Here is a 14,970-nt window from a genome sequence, read left to right as displayed (position 1 = left end):
TGCCACTTGGCTGAGCCTCGTGCATTTGTGAATATCAACAGCGCCGTCGCTCACACAGACACACACAAGACGGCCAGGGCTGAGCCAGGGAGCGCTTGGGTGGAGGTGCTCAGCGCCTGCCCTACTTATGCGCAAGTCAAACGCTTGCACCACGACGTGTGCGCACTGTTCCAGGGGGTGGCCTGGGCCAGCAAACCGCTGAACCTCATCGCTTCTCGGCCTTTTGGCTAAGATCAAGTGTAGTATCTGTTCTTATCAGTTTAATATCTGATATGTCCTCTATACGGGGACAACATATTAAATGGATTTTTAGCGCTGGGAGCTGAAAAAGGGGCTTGCTCCGTTCACTCCATGCATCGACCCGGTATTGCAGTGCCGCTGGGAACGGTGCACCTTCCTTCAGCCTTGTGCAAAATCAAAATCAAAACTTGACGCAGAGCGAGAGCTCCGTCGCTCGTCTTGACAGCCGATCAAGAAGCCAGGCTCAGCGTGGAGGGCGCTCGTTGCGTTGCAAGTCGACCTGCAGGAGATCAATCTGTTGGCTGTTGACTGGGAACCCCGGCAGTCTCCTGCTCTCCGATCACTGCGTGTCAGCCATTACGGCTGCGGGGGAAGGGGGAAGGAGCAAAGGCAATCGACGGCGGGATGAGGCCTGATAAAAATGCAGCCAGAGGTTGCGGTCGGGACAGTGCAACAAGGAGCGAGGCCTACCATGAGCGAAGTGACTGGGACGACACCAGGTCTTGGCTGCCGTACAGGGGAGGGCCGTACTTACTCAGGTTTCTCTTCATATCGCACAAGTCTTTCGCCTTTTACTAAAGACTTCCGTGGAAAGGAACACCAATGAGTTGCACCTATTTTTGGACGGCTCTGCCTCTAGGCTGAGCCTCGTGCTTTTGTGAATATCAGCATCGCCGACGGTCACACACACAAAACGCTCAGGGAGAAAAAAAGTATATTTCAATTTCTTTTCTTTTTCTTTTTCTTTTGTGATTTCCTGCCTCTTTGGAGCTAAAACAACAACTTGCAATTTAGAAATTTTGAAAAAAAAAAAAAAAAAATTTGTAGTTCAGATTTTACAGCATGTCCACTGTAGTGGCCAACAGAACACTTTTACCATAACACAATGAAATCATAATAGGCTGACAAGAATGTCAATGCATTTTTTTAAATGAAACTGAACATTTGGCCTGTATCTTTTGTTGAACCACTGAGCAAAACTGACATGATTAAACATTCATAACGTGACTATTATTTTTCCTAACAAAAATTTGAACTGAACTCTGACTCCAATTTATGATTCCTGACATGTTCTTAAACAAGAAAATATATGATGACCAAAAAAACATTATCTTAACAATATTTGACTTATCTTTTCTCTTTTCCTGGCATTTGCGTTTTGCTGCAGTCTCCATTTTGTCTCAGCGTCAAAACAAAGTTCCCCTCATCCCACCCAAACACGTGAGATATCATTGGAAAGGCCAGGATGTCCTCTATGGAGCACACCAGGACTTAGTAGGGTAGCTCAAATGACTCAAAAGATATAGACCAAAACCAAATGTCCACTGCAGAGGACATAAATGAATAGGCTGGGTCTCAGGAGAATATGCTGCTGCAGCCCTGTGGTTGCTTTCTCAGAGACAGAAACTGCATGCCAAGTCGCTGTTTGTTTGTTTTTTGTTTTTTCATAGAAAAGCAGGGAACAAATTGACGTCCAACGTGCACCTACCACACGTCTTAGTCGAATGACCGAAGTGTTTTGAACTTTTCAGAAACAGCCAAAAGAGTCAGGGCACCTGATTGTGATGAGTTGGTCAGCTTTGCAGGATGCCAGTTAACATCTTTTGAGTCAATGTGATTTTCTGCAACAACCACTGAAGGTGAGCTAACGCTAAGGGCACCTGACTGTGGGATTATGCCTTGTCCGTACCCTCAGATAGGTTGCCGTGTCCAGGACTTAGTCGCCTGTCAACGGCACCTTCAATTCATACTTACCTGGCAGGGGAGATACCATGATCAACAAGGTGGTTCACCCATGGCGAGGCGCATCCATTGCACTAAGGGATGTGCTGACCTGTGCGAATTCCCCACATGTGGGAATCTCGACTGCATAATTTGTGGTAGTGGGGGACTGCGTACGCGCTCTCCCCTCGTCATAGTGTTGAAGATAAACAAAACGGTCGTCTGCCGTGACTGCAAGGCCTGTGGCTGCTTTCTCAGGGACAGAAACCGCATGCCAAGTCGCTGTTTGTTATTTTTTCCTACAATAGAGAGAAAGAACTTTACGTCCAACGTGCGCGTGCCACACGTCTTAGTCAAATGACAGAAGTGTTTTGAACTTTTCAGAAACAGACCAAAGAGTCAGGACACCTGACTGTGATGAGTTGGTCAGCTTTGCAGGATGCCAACTAGAGAGGGTTTTGTGTCCCACAAGAAATTGTTATGAAATCTATCTGAATGATTATATTCTAAAAGATAAGTCAAGAAAAGTCAAGAAAAGAAAAAAGAAAAGAAAAGAAAAGAAAGCTTTTGCAGTGGAGAGTTCCAAACACCCCTTTGTTTGATGATGTATGACCTGTTTTAGCTGAAATAACAATTATGGAAAGATTGGTATTTAATGGTATTTAAATGGGAAAGCTGAATCTTAAATGTAATCGTGTGTAAGTAATTTGTGTACTTTGACGTTACCCCTGCAATGGACTTAATAAACGTCACAAAATGGAAAAATTGAAATTGACTTCTGTGGAAAGGAACACCAATGACTTGCACCTATTTTTGGATGGCTCTGCCACTTGGCTGAGCCTCGTGCATTTGTGAATATCAACAGCGCCGTCGCTCACACAGACACACACAAGACGGCCAGGGCTGAGCCAGGGAGCGCTTGGGTGGAGGTGCTCAGCGCCTGCCCTACTTATGCGCAAGTCAAACGCTTGCACCACGACGTGTGCGCACTGTTCCAGGGGGTGGCCTGGGCCAGCAAACCGCTGAACCTCATCGCTTCTCGGCCTTTTGGCTAAGATCAAGTGTAGTATCTGTTCTTATCAGTTTAATATCTGATATGTCCTCTATACGGGGACAACATATTAAATGGATTTTTAGCGCTGGGAGCTGAAAAAGGGGCTTGCTCCGTTCACTCCATGCATCGACCCGGTATTGCAGTGCCGCTGGGAACGGTGCACCTTCCTTCAGCCTTGTGCAAAATCAAAATCAAAACTTGACGCAGAGCGAGAGCTCCGTCGCTCGTCTTGACAGCCGATCAAGAAGCCAGGCTCAGCGTGGAGGGCGCTCGTTGCGTTGCAAGTCGACCTGCAGGAGATCAATCTGTTGGCTGTTGACTGGGAACCCCGGCAGTCTCCTGCTCTCCGATCACTGCGTGTCAGCCATTACGGCTGCGGGGGAAGGGGGAAGGAGCAAAGGCAATCGACGGCGGGATGAGGCCTGATAAAAATGCAGCCAGAGGTTGCGGTCGGGACAGTGCAACAAGGAGCGAGGCCTACCATGAGCGAAGTGACTGGGACGACACCAGGTCTTGGCTGCCGTACAGGGGAGGGCCGTACTTACTCAGGTTTCTCTTCATATCGCACAAGTCTTTCGCCTTTTACTAAAGACTTCCGTGGAAAGGAACACCAATGAGTTGCACCTATTTTTGGACGGCTCTGCCTCAAGGCTGAGCCTCGTGCTTTTGTGAATATCAGCATCGCCGACGGTCACACACACAAAACGCTCAGGGAGAAAAAAAGTATATTTCAATTTCTTTTCTTTTTCTTTTTCTTTTGTGATTTCCTGCCTCTTTGGAGCTAAAACAACAACTTGCAATTTAGAAATTTTGAAAAAAAAAATAAAAAAATTTGTAGTTCAGATTTTACAGCATGTCCACTGTAGTGGCCAACAGAACACTTTTACCATAACACAATGAAATCATAATAGGCTGACAAGAATGTCAATGCATTTTTTTAAATGAAACTGAACATTTGGCCTGTATCTTTTGTTGAACCACTGAGCAAAACTGACATGATTAAACATTCATAACGTGACTATTATTTTTCCTAACAAAAATTTGAACTGAACTCTGACTCCAATTTATGATTCCTGACATGTTCTTAAACAAGAAAATATATGATGACCAAAAAAAACATTATCTTAACAATATTTGACTTATCTTTTCTCTTTTCCTGGCATTTGCGTTTTGCTGCAGTCTCCATTTTGTCTCAGCGTCAAAACAAAGTTCCCCTCATCCCACCCAAACACGTGAGATATCATTGGAAAGGCCAGGATGTCCTCTATGGAGCACACCAGGACTTAGTAGGGTAGCTCAAATGACTCAAAAGATATAGACCAAAACCAAATGTCCACTGCAGAGGACATAAATGAATAGGCTGGGTCTCAGGAGAATATGCTGCTGCAGCCCTGTGGTTGCTTTCTCAGAGACAGAAACTGCATGCCAAGTCGCTGTTTGTTTGTTTTTTGTTTTTTCATAGAAAAGCAGGGAACAAATTGACGTCCAACGTGCACCTACCACACGTCTTAGTCGAATGACCGAAGTGTTTTGAACTTTTCAGAAACAGCCAAAAGAGTCAGGGCACCTGATTGTGATGAGTTGGTCAGCTTTGCAGGATGCCAGTTAACATCTTTTGAGTCAATGTGATTTTCTGCAACAACCACTGAAGGTGAGCTAACGCTAAGGGCACCTGACTGTGGGATTATGCCTTGTCCGTACCCTCAGATAGGTTGCCGTGTCCAGGACTTAGTCGCCTGTCAACGGCACCTTCAATTCATACTTACCTGGCAGGGGAGATACCATGATCAACAAGGTGGTTCACCCATGGCGAGGCGCATCCATTGCACTAAGGGATGTGCTGACCTGTGCGAATTCCCCACATGTGGGAATCTCGACTGCATAATTTGTGGTAGTGGGGGACTGCGTACGCGCTCTCCCCTCGTCATAGTGTTGAAGATAAACAAAACGGTCGTCTGCCGTGACTGCAAGGCCTGTGGCTGCTTTCTCAGGGACAGAAACCGCATGCCAAGTCGCTGTTTGTTATTTTTTCCTACAATAGAGAGAAAGAACTTTACGTCCAACGTGCGCGTGCCACACGTCTTAGTCAAATGACAGAAGTGTTTTGAACTTTTCAGAAACAGACCAAAGAGTCAGGACACCTGACTGTGATGAGTTGGTCAGCTTTGCAGGATGCCAACTAGAGAGGGTTTTGTGTCCCACAAGAAATTGTTATGAAATCTATCTGAATGATTATATTCTAAAAGATAAGTCAAGAAAAGTCAAGAAAAGAAAAAAGAAAAGAAAAGAAAAGAAAAGAAAAGAAAAGAAAAGAAAAGAAAAGAAAGCTTTTGCAGTGGAGAGTTCCAAACACCCCTTTGTTTGATGATGTATGACCTGTTTTAGCTGAAATAACAATTATGGAAAGATTGGTATTTAATGGTATTTAAATGGGAAAGCTGAATCTTAAATGTAATCGTGTGTAAGTAATTTGTGTACTTTGACGTTACCCCTGCAATGGACTTAATAAACGTCACAAAATGGAAAAATTGAAATTGACTTCTGTGGAAAGGAACACCAATGACTTGCACCTATTTTTGGATGGCTCTGCCACTTGGCTGAGCCTCGTGCATTTGTGAATATCAACAGCGCCGTCGCTCACACAGACACACACAAGACGGCCAGGGCTGAGCCAGGGAGCGCTTGGGTGGAGGTGCTCAGCGCCTGCCCTACTTATGCGCAAGTCAAACGCTTGCACCACGACGTGTGCGCACTGTTCCAGGGGGTGGCCTGGGCCAGCAAACCGCTGAACCTCATCGCTTCTCGGCCTTTTGGCTAAGATCAAGTGTAGTATCTGTTCTTATCAGTTTAATATCTGATATGTCCTCTATACGGGGACAACATATTAAATGGATTTTTAGCGCTGGGAGCTGAAAAAGGGGCTTGCTCCGTTCACTCCATGCATCGACCCGGTATTGCAGTGCCGCTGGGAACGGTGCACCTTCCTTCAGCCTTGTGCAAAATCAAAATCAAAACTTGACGCAGAGCGAGAGCTCCGTCGCTCGTCTTGACAGCCGATCAAGAAGCCAGGCTCAGCGTGGAGGGCGCTCGTTGCGTTGCAAGTCGACCTGCAGGAGATCAATCTGTTGGCTGTTGACTGGGAACCCCGGCAGTCTCCTGCTCTCCGATCACTGCGTGTCAGCCATTACGGCTGCGGGGGAAGGGGGAAGGAGCAAAGGCAATCGACGGCGGGATGAGGCCTGATAAAAATGCAGCCAGAGGTTGCGGTCGGGACAGTGCAACAAGGAGCGAGGCCTACCATGAGCGAAGTGACTGGGACGACACCAGGTCTTGGCTGCCGTACAGGGGAGGGCCGTACTTACTCAGGTTTCTCTTCATATCGCACAAGTCTTTCGCCTTTTACTAAAGACTTCCGTGGAAAGGAACACCAATGAGTTGCACCTATTTTTGGACGGCTCTGCCTCAAGGCTGAGCCTCGTGCTTTTGTGAATATCAGCATCGCCGACGGTCACACACACAAAACGCTCAGGGAGAAAAAAAGTATATTTCAATTTCTTTTCTTTTTCTTTTTCTTTTGTGATTTCCTGCCTCTTTGGAGCTAAAACAACAACTTGCAATTTAGAAATTTTGAAAAAAAAAATAAAAAAATTTGTAGTTCAGATTTTACAGCATGTCCACTGTAGTGGCCAACAGAACACTTTTACCATAACACAATGAAATCATAATAGGCTGACAAGAATGTCAATGCATTTTTTTAAATGAAACTGAACATTTGGCCTGTATCTTTTGTTGAACCACTGAGCAAAACTGACATGATTAAACATTCATAACGTGACTATTATTTTTCCTAACAAAAATTTGAACTGAACTCTGACTCCAATTTATGATTCCTGACATGTTCTTAAACAAGAAAATATATGATGACCAAAAAAAACATTATCTTAACAATATTTGACTTATCTTTTCTCTTTTCCTGGCATTTGCGTTTTGCTGCAGTCTCCATTTTGTCTCAGCGTCAAAACAAAGTTCCCCTCATCCCACCCAAACACGTGAGATATCATTGGAAAGGCCAGGATGTCCTCTATGGAGCACACCAGGACTTAGTAGGGTAGCTCAAATGACTCAAAAGATATAGACCAAAACCAAATGTCCACTGCAGAGGACATAAATGAATAGGCTGGGTCTCAGGAGAATATGCTGCTGCAGCCCTGTGGTTGCTTTCTCAGAGACAGAAACTGCATGCCAAGTCGCTGTTTGTTTGTTTTTTGTTTTTTCATAGAAAAGCAGGGAACAAATTGACGTCCAACGTGCACCTACCACACGTCTTAGTCGAATGACCGAAGTGTTTTGAACTTTTCAGAAACAGCCAAAAGAGTCAGGGCACCTGATTGTGATGAGTTGGTCAGCTTTGCAGGATGCCAGTTAACATCTTTTGAGTCAATGTGATTTTCTGCAACAACCACTGAAGGTGAGCTAACGCTAAGGGCACCTGACTGTGGGATTATGCCTTGTCCGTACCCTCAGATAGGTTGCCGTGTCCAGGACTTAGTCGCCTGTCAACGGCACCTTCAATTCATACTTACCTGGCAGGGGAGATACCATGATCAACAAGGTGGTTCACCCATGGCGAGGCGCATCCATTGCACTAAGGGATGTGCTGACCTGTGCGAATTCCCCACATGTGGGAATCTCGACTGCATAATTTGTGGTAGTGGGGGACTGCGTACGCGCTCTCCCCTCGTCATAGTGTTGAAGATAAGCAAAACGGTCGTCTGCCGTGACTGCAAGGCCTGTGGCTGCTTTCTCAGGGACAGAAACCGCATGCCAAGTCGCTGTTTGTTATTTTTTCCTACAATAGAGAGAAAGAACTTTACGTCCAACGTGCGCGTGCCACACGTCTTAGTCAAATGACAGAAGTGTTTTGAACTTTTCAGAAACAGACCAAAGAGTCAGGACACCTGACTGTGATGAGTTGGTCAGCTTTGCAGGATGCCAACTAGAGAGGGTTTTGTGTCCCACAAGAAATTGTTATGAAATCTATCTGAATGATTATATTCTAAAAGATAAGTCAAGAAAAGTCAAGAAAAGAAAAAAGAAAAGAAAAGAAAAGAAAAGAAAAGAAAAGAAAAGAAAAGAAAAGAAAAGAAAGCTTTTGCAGTGGAGAGTTCCAAACACCCCTTTGTTTGATGATGTATGACCTGTTTTAGCTGAAATAACAATTATGGAAAGATTGGTATTTAATGGTATTTAAATGGGAAAGCTGAATCTTAAATGTAATCGTGTGTAAGTAATTTGTGTACTTTGACGTTACCCCTGCAATGGACTTAATAAACGTCACAAAATGGAAAAATTGAAATTGACTTCTGTGGAAAGGAACACCAATGACTTGCACCTATTTTTGGATGGCTCTGCCACTTGGCTGAGCCTCGTGCATTTGTGAATATCAACAGCGCCGTCGCTCACACAGACACACACAAGACGGCCAGGGCTGAGCCAGGGAGCGCTTGGGTGGAGGTGCTCAGCGCCTGCCCTACTTATGCGCAAGTCAAACGCTTGCACCACGACGTGTGCGCACTGTTCCAGGGGGTGGCCTGGGCCAGCAAACCGCTGAACCTCATCGCTTCTCGGCCTTTTGGCTAAGATCAAGTGTAGTATCTGTTCTTATCAGTTTAATATCTGATATGTCCTCTATACGGGGACAACATATTAAATGGATTTTTAGCGCTGGGAGCTGAAAAAGGGGCTTGCTCCGTTCACTCCATGCATCGACCCGGTATTGCAGTGCCGCTGGGAACGGTGCACCTTCCTTCAGCCTTGTGCAAAATCAAAATCAAAACTTGACGCAGAGCGAGAGCTCCGTCGCTCGTCTTGACAGCCGATCAAGAAGCCAGGCTCAGCGTGGAGGGCGCTCGTTGCGTTGCAAGTCGACCTGCAGGAGATCAATCTGTTGGCTGTTGACTGGGAACCCCGGCAGTCTCCTGCTCTCCGATCACTGCGTGTCAGCCATTACGGCTGCGGGGGAAGGGGGAAGGAGCAAAGGCAATCGACGGCGGGATGAGGCCTGATAAAAATGCAGCCAGAGGTTGCGGTCGGGACAGTGCAACAAGGAGCGAGGCCTACCATGAGCGAAGTGACTGGGACGACACCAGGTCTTGGCTGCCGTACAGGGGAGGGCCGTACTTACTCAGGTTTCTCTTCATATCGCACAAGTCTTTCGCCTTTTACTAAAGACTTCCGTGGAAAGGAACACCAATGAGTTGCACCTATTTTTGGACGGCTCTGCCTCAAGGCTGAGCCTCGTGCTTTTGTGAATATCAGCATCGCCGACGGTCACACACACAAAACGCTCAGGGAGAAAAAAAGTATATTTCAATTTCTTTTCTTTTTCTTTTTCTTTTGTGATTTCCTGCCTCTTTGGAGCTAAAACAACAACTTGCAATTTAGAAATTTTGAAAAAAAAAATAAAAAAATTTGTAGTTCAGATTTTACAGCATGTCCACTGTAGTGGCCAACAGAACACTTTTACCATAACACAATGAAATCATAATAGGCTGACAAGAATGTCAATGCATTTTTTTAAATGAAACTGAACATTTGGCCTGTATCTTTTGTTGAACCACTGAGCAAAACTGACATGATTAAACATTCATAACGTGACTATTATTTTTCCTAACAAAAATTTGAACTGAACTCTGACTCCAATTTATGATTCCTGACATGTTCTTAAACAAGAAAATATATGATGACCAAAAAAAACATTATCTTAACAATATTTGACTTATCTTTTCTCTTTTCCTGGCATTTGCGTTTTGCTGCAGTCTCCATTTTGTCTCAGCGTCAAAACAAAGTTCCCCTCATCCCACCCAAACACGTGAGATATCATTGGAAAGGCCAGGATGTCCTCTATGGAGCACACCAGGACTTAGTAGGGTAGCTCAAATGACTCAAAAGATATAGACCAAAACCAAATGTCCACTGCAGAGGACATAAATGAATAGGCTGGGTCTCAGGAGAATATGCTGCTGCAGCCCTGTGGTTGCTTTCTCAGAGACAGAAACTGCATGCCAAGTCGCTGTTTGTTTGTTTTTTGTTTTTTCATAGAAAAGCAGGGAACAAATTGACGTCCAACGTGCACCTACCACACGTCTTAGTCGAATGACCGAAGTGTTTTGAACTTTTCAGAAACAGCCAAAAGAGTCAGGGCACCTGATTGTGATGAGTTGGTCAGCTTTGCAGGATGCCAGTTAACATCTTTTGAGTCAATGTGATTTTCTGCAACAACCACTGAAGGTGAGCTAACGCTAAGGGCACCTGACTGTGGGATTATGCCTTGTCCGTACCCTCAGATAGGTTGCCGTGTCCAGGACTTAGTCGCCTGTCAACGGCACCTTCAATTCATACTTACCTGGCAGGGGAGATACCATGATCAACAAGGTGGTTCACCCATGGCGAGGCGCATCCATTGCACTAAGGGATGTGCTGACCTGTGCGAATTCCCCACATGTGGGAATCTCGACTGCATAATTTGTGGTAGTGGGGGACTGCGTACGCGCTCTCCCCTCGTCATAGTGTTGAAGATAAACAAAACGGTCGTCTGCCGTGACTGCAAGGCCTGTGGCTGCTTTCTCAGGGACAGAAACCGCATGCCAAGTCGCTGTTTGTTATTTTTTCCTACAATAGAGAGAAAGAACTTTACGTCCAACGTGCGCGTGCCACACGTCTTAGTCAAATGACAGAAGTGTTTTGAACTTTTCAGAAACAGACCAAAGAGTCAGGACACCTGACTGTGATGAGTTGGTCAGCTTTGCAGGATGCCAACTAGAGAGGGTTTTGTGTCCCACAAGAAATTGTTATGAAATCTATCTGAATGATTATATTCTAAAAGATAAGTCAAGAAAAGTCAAGAAAAGAAAAAAGAAAAGAAAAGAAAAGAAAGCTTTTGCAGTGGAGAGTTCCAAACACCCCTTTGTTTGATGATGTATGACCTGTTTTAGCTGAAATAACAATTATGGAAAGATTGGTATTTAATGGTATTTAAATGGGAAAGCTGAATCTTAAATGTAATCGTGTGTAAGTAATTTGTGTACTTTGACGTTACCCCTGCAATGGACTTAATAAACGTCACAAAATGGAAAAATTGAAATTGACTTCTGTGGAAAGGAACACCAATGACTTGCACCTATTTTTGGATGGCTCTGCCACTTGGCTGAGCCTCGTGCATTTGTGAATATCAACAGCGCCGTCGCTCACACAGACACACACAAGACGGCCAGGGCTGAGCCAGGGAGCGCTTGGGTGGAGGTGCTCAGCGCCTGCCCTACTTATGCGCAAGTCAAACGCTTGCACCACGACGTGTGCGCACTGTTCCAGGGGGTGGCCTGGGCCAGCAAACCGCTGAACCTCATCGCTTCTCGGCCTTTTGGCTAAGATCAAGTGTAGTATCTGTTCTTATCAGTTTAATATCTGATATGTCCTCTATACGGGGACAACATATTAAATGGATTTTTAGCGCTGGGAGCTGAAAAAGGGGCTTGCTCCGTTCACTCCATGCATCGACCCGGTATTGCAGTGCCGCTGGGAACGGTGCACCTTCCTTCAGCCTTGTGCAAAATCAAAATCAAAACTTGACGCAGAGCGAGAGCTCCGTCGCTCGTCTTGACAGCCGATCAAGAAGCCAGGCTCAGCGTGGAGGGCGCTCGTTGCGTTGCAAGTCGACCTGCAGGAGATCAATCTGTTGGCTGTTGACTGGGAACCCCGGCAGTCTCCTGCTCTCCGATCACTGCGTGTCAGCCATTACGGCTGCGGGGGAAGGGGGAAGGAGCAAAGGCAATCGACGGCGGGATGAGGCCTGATAAAAATGCAGCCAGAGGTTGCGGTCGGGACAGTGCAACAAGGAGCGAGGCCTACCATGAGCGAAGTGACTGGGACGACACCAGGTCTTGGCTGCCGTACAGGGGAGGGCCGTACTTACTCAGGTTTCTCTTCATATCGCACAAGTCTTTCGCCTTTTACTAAAGACTTCCGTGGAAAGGAACACCAATGAGTTGCACCTATTTTTGGACGGCTCTGCCTCAAGGCTGAGCCTCGTGCTTTTGTGAATATCAGCATCGCCGACGGTCACACACACAAAACGCTCAGGGAGAAAAAAAGTATATTTCAATTTCTTTTCTTTTTCTTTTTCTTTTGTGATTTCCTGCCTCTTTGGAGCTAAAACAACAACTTGCAATTTAGAAATTTTGAAAAAAAAAATAAAAAAATTTGTAGTTCAGATTTTACAGCATGTCCACTGTAGTGGCCAACAGAACACTTTTACCATAACACAATGAAATCATAATAGGCTGACAAGAATGTCAATGCATTTTTTTAAATGAAACTGAACATTTGGCCTGTATCTTTTGTTGAACCACTGAGCAAAACTGACATGATTAAACATTCATAACGTGACTATTATTTTTCCTAACAAAAATTTGAACTGAACTCTGACTCCAATTTATGATTCCTGACATGTTCTTAAACAAGAAAATATATGATGACCAAAAAAAACATTATCTTAACAATATTTGACTTATCTTTTCTCTTTTCCTGGCATTTGCGTTTTGCTGCAGTCTCCATTTTGTCTCAGCGTCAAAACAAAGTTCCCCTCATCCCACCCAAACACGTGAGATATCATTGGAAAGGCCAGGATGTCCTCTATGGAGCACACCAGGACTTAGTAGGGTAGCTCAAATGACTCAAAAGATATAGACCAAAACCAAATGTCCACTGCAGAGGACATAAATGAATAGGCTGGGTCTCAGGAGAATATGCTGCTGCAGCCCTGTGGTTGCTTTCTCAGAGACAGAAACTGCATGCCAAGTCGCTGTTTGTTTGTTTTTTGTTTTTTCATAGAAAAGCAGGGAACAAATTGACGTCCAACGTGCACCTACCACACGTCTTAGTCGAATGACCGAAGTGTTTTGAACTTTTCAGAAACAGCCAAAAGAGTCAGGGCACCTGATTGTGATGAGTTGGTCAGCTTTGCAGGATGCCAGTTAACATCTTTTGAGTCAATGTGATTTTCTGCAACAACCACTGAAGGTGAGCTAACGCTAAGGGCACCTGACTGTGGGATTATGCCTTGTCCGTACCCTCAGATAGGTTGCCGTGTCCAGGACTTAGTCGCCTGTCAACGGCACCTTCAATTCATACTTACCTGGCAGGGGAGATACCATGATCAACAAGGTGGTTCACCCATGGCGAGGCGCATCCATTGCACTAAGGGATGTGCTGACCTGTGCGAATTCCCCACATGTGGGAATCTCGACTGCATAATTTGTGGTAGTGGGGGACTGCGTACGCGCTCTCCCCTCGTCATAGTGTTGAAGATAAACAAAACGGTCGTCCGCCGTGACTGCAAGGCCTGTGGCTGCTTTCTCAGGGACAGAAACCGCATGCCAAGTCGCTGTTTGTTATTTTTTCCTACAATAGAGAGAAAGAACTTTACGTCCAACGTGCGCGTGCCACACGTCTTAGTCAAATGACAGAAGTGTTTTGAACTTTTCAGAAACAGACCAAAGAGTCAGGACACCTGACTGTGATGAGTTGGTCAGCTTTGCAGGATGCCAACTAGAGAGGGTTTTGTGTCCCACAAGAAATTGTTATGAAATCTATCTGAATGATTATATTCTAAAAGATAAGTCAAGAAAAGTCAAGAAAAGAAAAAAGAAAAGAAAAGAAAAGAAAAGAAAAGAAAAGAAAAGAAAAGAAAGCTTTTGCAGTGGAGAGTTCCAAACACCCCTTTGTTTGATGATGTATGACCTGTTTTAGCTGAAATAACAATTATGGAAAGATTGGTATTTAATGGTATTTAAATGGGAAAGCTGAATCTTAAATGTAATCGTGTGTAAGTAATTTGTGTACTTTGACGTTACCCCTGCAATGGACTTAATAAACGTCACAAAATGGAAAAATTGAAATTGACTTCTGTGGAAAGGAACACCAATGACTTGCACCTATTTTTGGATGGCTCTGCCACTTGGCTGAGCCTCGTGCATTTGTGAATATCAACAGCGCCGTCGCTCACACAGACACACACAAGACGGCCAGGGCTGAGCCAGGGAGCGCTTGGGTGGAGGTGCTCAGCGCCTGCCCTACTTATGCGCAAGTCAAACGCTTGCACCACGACGTGTGCGCACTGTTCCAGGGGGTGGCCTGGGCCAGCAAACCGCTGAACCTCATCGCTTCTCGGCCTTTTGGCTAAGATCAAGTGTAGTATCTGTTCTTATCAGTTTAATATCTGATATGTCCTCTATACGGGGACAACATATTAAATGGATTTTTAGCGCTGGGAGCTGAAAAAGGGGCTTGCTCCGTTCACTCCATGCATCGACCCGGTATTGCAGTGCCGCTGGGAACGGTGCACCTTCCTTCAGCCTTGTGCAAAATCAAAATCAAAACTTGACGCAGAGCGAGAGCTCCGTCGCTCGTCTTGACAGCCGATCAAGAAGCCAGGCTCAGCGTGGAGGGCGCTCGTTGCGTTGCAAGTCGACCTGCAGGAGATCAATCTGTTGGCTGTTGACTGGGAACCCCGGCAGTCTCCTGCTCTCCGATCACTGCGTGTCAGCCATTACGGCTGCGGGGGAAGGGGGAAGGAGCAAAGGCAATCGACGGCGGGATGAGGCCTGATAAAAATGCAGCCAGAGGTTGCGGTCGGGACAGTGCAACAAGGAGCGAGGCCTACCATGAGCGAAGTGACTGGGACGACACCAGGTCTTGGCTGCCGTACAGGGGAGGGCCGTACTTACTCAGGTTTCTCTTCATATCGCACAAGTCTTTCGCCTTTTACTAAAGACTTCCGTGGAAAGGAACACCAATGAGTTGCACCTATTTTTGGACGGCTCTGCCTCAAGGCTGAGCCTCGTGCTTTTGTGAATATCAGCATCGCCGACGGTCACACACACAAAACGCTCAGGGAG

At 45.6% G+C, this 14,970-nt stretch overlaps 17 non-coding genes across 17 annotated transcripts; all 17 read left to right on the top strand.

Moving 5' to 3' along the window:
- The first annotated feature begins 207 nt into the window (after positions 1 to 207).
- LOC139339603 (U2 spliceosomal RNA) lies at positions 208 to 398 on the top strand. Its single transcript, XR_011602738.1, has one exon. It is a non-coding gene; the product is annotated as a U2 spliceosomal RNA (small nuclear RNA).
- A 373-nt stretch (positions 399 to 771) lies between these two features.
- LOC139339733 (U5 spliceosomal RNA) lies at positions 772 to 887 on the top strand. The gene has a single exon (XR_011602862.1). It is a non-coding gene; the product is annotated as a U5 spliceosomal RNA (small nuclear RNA).
- A 1,100-nt stretch (positions 888 to 1,987) lies between these two features.
- LOC139339784 (U1 spliceosomal RNA) lies at positions 1,988 to 2,152 on the top strand. The gene has a single exon (XR_011602911.1). It is a non-coding gene; the product is annotated as a U1 spliceosomal RNA (small nuclear RNA).
- Positions 2,153 to 2,993: 841 nt separating this feature from the next.
- Positions 2,994 to 3,184, top strand: LOC139339602 (U2 spliceosomal RNA). Its single transcript, XR_011602737.1, has one exon. It is a non-coding gene; the product is annotated as a U2 spliceosomal RNA (small nuclear RNA).
- Positions 3,185 to 3,557: 373 nt separating this feature from the next.
- LOC139339751 (U5 spliceosomal RNA) lies at positions 3,558 to 3,673 on the top strand. Its single transcript, XR_011602879.1, has one exon. It is a non-coding gene; the product is annotated as a U5 spliceosomal RNA (small nuclear RNA).
- Positions 3,674 to 4,774: 1,101 nt separating this feature from the next.
- LOC139339783 (U1 spliceosomal RNA) lies at positions 4,775 to 4,939 on the top strand. Its single transcript, XR_011602910.1, has one exon. It is a non-coding gene; the product is annotated as a U1 spliceosomal RNA (small nuclear RNA).
- An 871-nt stretch (positions 4,940 to 5,810) lies between these two features.
- Positions 5,811 to 6,001, top strand: LOC139339601 (U2 spliceosomal RNA). The gene has a single exon (XR_011602736.1). It is a non-coding gene; the product is annotated as a U2 spliceosomal RNA (small nuclear RNA).
- Positions 6,002 to 6,374: 373 nt separating this feature from the next.
- On the top strand, positions 6,375 to 6,490 carry LOC139339750 (U5 spliceosomal RNA). Its single transcript, XR_011602878.1, has one exon. It is a non-coding gene; the product is annotated as a U5 spliceosomal RNA (small nuclear RNA).
- A 1,101-nt stretch (positions 6,491 to 7,591) lies between these two features.
- Positions 7,592 to 7,756, top strand: LOC139339782 (U1 spliceosomal RNA). The gene has a single exon (XR_011602909.1). It is a non-coding gene; the product is annotated as a U1 spliceosomal RNA (small nuclear RNA).
- Positions 7,757 to 8,632: 876 nt separating this feature from the next.
- Positions 8,633 to 8,823, top strand: LOC139339600 (U2 spliceosomal RNA). Its single transcript, XR_011602735.1, has one exon. It is a non-coding gene; the product is annotated as a U2 spliceosomal RNA (small nuclear RNA).
- Positions 8,824 to 9,196: 373 nt separating this feature from the next.
- LOC139339748 (U5 spliceosomal RNA) lies at positions 9,197 to 9,312 on the top strand. The gene has a single exon (XR_011602877.1). It is a non-coding gene; the product is annotated as a U5 spliceosomal RNA (small nuclear RNA).
- A 1,101-nt stretch (positions 9,313 to 10,413) lies between these two features.
- LOC139339781 (U1 spliceosomal RNA) lies at positions 10,414 to 10,578 on the top strand. Its single transcript, XR_011602908.1, has one exon. It is a non-coding gene; the product is annotated as a U1 spliceosomal RNA (small nuclear RNA).
- An 841-nt stretch (positions 10,579 to 11,419) lies between these two features.
- Positions 11,420 to 11,610, top strand: LOC139339598 (U2 spliceosomal RNA). Its single transcript, XR_011602733.1, has one exon. It is a non-coding gene; the product is annotated as a U2 spliceosomal RNA (small nuclear RNA).
- Positions 11,611 to 11,983: 373 nt separating this feature from the next.
- Positions 11,984 to 12,099, top strand: LOC139339747 (U5 spliceosomal RNA). The gene has a single exon (XR_011602876.1). It is a non-coding gene; the product is annotated as a U5 spliceosomal RNA (small nuclear RNA).
- Positions 12,100 to 13,200: 1,101 nt separating this feature from the next.
- Positions 13,201 to 13,365, top strand: LOC139339779 (U1 spliceosomal RNA). The gene has a single exon (XR_011602906.1). It is a non-coding gene; the product is annotated as a U1 spliceosomal RNA (small nuclear RNA).
- Positions 13,366 to 14,231: 866 nt separating this feature from the next.
- On the top strand, positions 14,232 to 14,422 carry LOC139339597 (U2 spliceosomal RNA). Its single transcript, XR_011602732.1, has one exon. It is a non-coding gene; the product is annotated as a U2 spliceosomal RNA (small nuclear RNA).
- A 373-nt stretch (positions 14,423 to 14,795) lies between these two features.
- On the top strand, positions 14,796 to 14,911 carry LOC139339745 (U5 spliceosomal RNA). Its single transcript, XR_011602874.1, has one exon. It is a non-coding gene; the product is annotated as a U5 spliceosomal RNA (small nuclear RNA).
- The last annotated feature ends 59 nt before the right edge of the window (positions 14,912 to 14,970 follow it).

Source organism: Chaetodon trifascialis, chromosome 11 (genome assembly GCF_039877785.1).
Source record: "Chaetodon trifascialis isolate fChaTrf1 chromosome 11, fChaTrf1.hap1, whole genome shotgun sequence".
NCBI lineage: Eukaryota > Metazoa > Chordata > Actinopteri > Chaetodontiformes > Chaetodontidae > Chaetodon > Chaetodon trifascialis.
The sequence above is the reverse complement of the archived record's forward strand: the minus strand, read 5'-3'. Positions and strand labels throughout refer to the sequence as shown.